The following is a 3778-nucleotide window of genomic DNA, read 5'->3' on the forward strand; positions in this document are numbered from 1 at the left end:
TATGGTCATTATGCAAATCTATGTATATCGTCATTTATAACAGCACGCGATGGTGGATTGGGAGCAGATCACGTCTTAAATATTGGACTGGGCTTTGGATAAAACCATCAGTTGCGGACCAGCTGAATATACCAATCAAAACTCAACGGCGTCTTTATGAATCTGTAAAGGATTTCCTTTCGGGGGATGCCTTGGAACGCCTTGATCAGCTTCCTATAGAAATACAAGACCGTATTGAATAAGTCCACCGTGGCCTCGACGAAAGTGACGTTTCTATTTGGGAACCTAGCTCTAAAGGGGGTCTCACATTTAAGGGTTTATACTCTACACTATTCGGTTCGGTTCAGACCAAATGGTAGCGGTTTATTTAGGGGAAGAATATCCCTCGCTCTCGTTCGGTTGCCTGCTGGCGGGTTTTACATGGTCGTACACCATTAGAATGTTATTGGCCTTGGCTGCACAAAATTGGTGGAAGCTTTACCAATTGGATGTTAAATCAGCCTTTATAAATGGCTATCTTTGTGAAGAAATTTTTGTTGGGAAGCCAAAAGGTTTTATAGTCAAAGGACAGGAGGAGAAAGTTTACAAATTAAAAAAAGGCATCTTCTAAGTCTATCACTTTAGCCGGACCAAGGTAAAGTAGGTTAAAAAAGTTTGGATTAATAAAACTTAATGCTTCTCTAGATTAATTACTTTAGCGCACCAAGGTAAAGTAATTAATGGAGAGTTTAGAACCAATCTCGAGAATCTATTAGTTAATAAGAAAAATCGCCATCTTAAAAAGGATAAAACAACTTAAAAAAGTCAAGTGTTATTACCAAGCAAAGGGGTTAAGTAAAGCTAGAAGCCTTAGTTTATTTCATTATAAGTAAGCTTCACCTAATTTGTATAACTTTCATTTCATTTCTTGCTTAAGTCTTAACTTGGTTGTCCAAGAAACTTTACATTTTGATTGTTTAAATAATAGACAGTAAGCAAAGCTATTAGTACTTATAATCACCATCCTCGCAGGAATGATACTCTACTTTCACTTTATTACTTGATACACGATTAAGGTATACTTGCCTTCACATGCACGTATACGTAAAATGCGCATCACTATCGCTTTACGAAGTATTACCAATAATAGGCCAACAAAAAGTTTGAGCTAGAATAAGGCCAAGAAAAGGATGATTCTTTACCCTCTAAACTATCAGGATGAAATCTATTGCTACCGGCAAGATTGTTACATCCAATCCTCAAAATGATTGAATTAGTTGCACTAATTTTGTCTTCCTTTAAATATTGGACATCTTCTAAGTCTATCAAATTGCTGGTCTGGTTGGTTTGCTCCCACCAACACCTCATTACGTTTCTATTGACTTTTTGCTGCTCAACTGACACTACATTCTTTAGTCTAATATCTAGCCGGTGAAGAGAAACTTTTGCCTCTCGTATAGACAACATATTTATGCCTCTTGGGAACAAGTCTTTCAGTACAGTTAAATGGTACGCAACTGTATCAATCTTAAAACCATATATTAGATTGGAGAAGGAATATTAGGTTAACTAACACCCATAAGCCGCATTTGTAAACTTTTAAACTATAAAAATGTCTTTGCAAATGCATAAATCTTACCGAGAATGAGTTACCAAGTGATTTATATTAATCAGTTCGACTAATGCTTCTCGGTCAATTTCACGCTCCGGTAATCGTTTTTAGGCACTCGTGTCCCATAAAGGCCACCATTTATGGTCAGTGGATGCATTTGAACAAGAGGAAACATGTTATGAATTGGAAGATTGTGACGGTATCCCCTATTCCTCATTGCATCACTAATATGTTTCAAATTACCAAATTATGACATCACTAATAATTTTTTTCGTGGCTAAATCTACTTATGCCACGGAAATAATTTACTCGTAGCATAAAATCATTATAAAACAAAAAATAATCATTACTAACTATAAAAATACAACTATTATTATTAAAATATCGATAGAATTAATTTGGGACTTTCAATTTTTTAAAATTACATTGAAAATAAAAAATACTAAAAATTTGAAAAGAAAAAATTTAAAATTAATTTCAGATTTTCGTGGGTTTACAATTATTTTTAGCGCTATGTATTCCCTCCAAAACAAAACTACTAAAAAGTTGAAAAGAAAACCTAGAACTTTTCTTGTTCTTTCTGTGACATTAACAGGAAAAGACTATGTAAAAGAAAACCTCTTAACTTCTAGGGTACCTGTTTATCATTCACGATACCTAAATCCTAAATCGACTTTAGCAATTGATATAAGGGTTGCAACCGCTAGTGCAGCGGCTATGGGATAGGCTAAAATTGAAAACGGGTCAAGTCAGATGTGGATTGGTCAGATGTAATGGAGAGAACTCCGACTTCTCGTATGGTTCAATTCAGGTGCGTATATATAATTGAGACCCTACTCAATTCATTATTAATGTTTTCTTCCAAGTCATAATGAATTGTTGTTCTGTTATATGTTTAATTTAATCTCATAATTAAATGTGTGCTTTTCTTAAATATTATGAATAGAAATGTCTTGAATGAGAAAGCGTTTCGATAATGCTTGAGCAATTGTGATGTTAGGGGAATGTTCATGTATCCTATAAGAGATTGTGCAGATTGTTGGATCTTGATGTGTTAAATTAGAGAGAGTTTACAATGTATGTGACACTATTCTTGATATATTTTCGGTAAAGCTGCATAATTGAATGAGTGTTGAGGTATTTACATACATTTTCATCAACTAGTTAATTAATTAGGGTTTATGGGCATCAAACTGCATCAGATTCTTTAGGCATTTTGCAGCTTCAGCTTAGAGGCAAAGTTAACGGAACGGAATAGAACGAATTGTGATGCTGTCGTTTTATCCCCAATCATACTAAGATATCAAGCAAGATAATAGGTTATGTGCAAATCAGGTCAGAGTTTGTTGCTGATTCCTATTACTTACCATTTGTTTGTTTCTTGATTTTGGTAAATTACTGGGCATCTGCTCATGTACTTTGTACATGTCTATATTATTGACTTCGGTCATGCGGACTACAGAGACACTTCACACATCATCATATTCCTTACAAGTTAATTATTTTTGAACTAGATTTAGACTGATTTATTTAATCTTTATTGTTCTTGAGTCTTGAATGTTATATCTTATCACCACATTAGTTATCTCTAGCTTTTGGAAGCCAGCATGCATATCCCCATTTAGCCATAGAATGAGCAGCGGAACTGACTTCTCTGCCTTCATGTACGAATATTAAAGATTTCAAAAGAGATACAAGAGACTTTATTTCATCAGTAAGATCAGTCATTAGAAAACTAGGATCAAACTGAACATTGAGGGGATAAGGTACCAAAATAGGGCTATGGTTTTTGAGGAAGTATCAATTTAGGATCCACATACAAAAAATAGCACTAATATAGGCTTAACGTTTAAAAAATGGTACCAATAGGCTTATTTTGATACCTTATCCTCTTGAATCACTAAGAGTGAATTAAAGGAGATTACCACATCCTTCAAGAAACAATCTATAGCAATGCATTATAGAATGCTAACAACTCTGCGTATTCTGGATTGACACAGTTAATCATCCAGAGAGTAGCGCTAATCATAACGGACCAAATAGTCTCGAGCTACCACCCCAATTGTGCATTTCAGGCCATTTAGCAGGAAAGTGGCATCACAATTGAACTTCACAAGCGAAGAAGGGCCCTTCCTAAATGCGAAAAGCATGCTGGATAAAATTGGAGCTGCAAAAAACTATTTTTCT

Source organism: Euphorbia lathyris, chromosome 3 (assembly GCF_963576675.1).
Source record: "Euphorbia lathyris chromosome 3, ddEupLath1.1, whole genome shotgun sequence".
Lineage (NCBI taxonomy): Eukaryota > Viridiplantae > Streptophyta > Magnoliopsida > Malpighiales > Euphorbiaceae > Euphorbia > Euphorbia lathyris.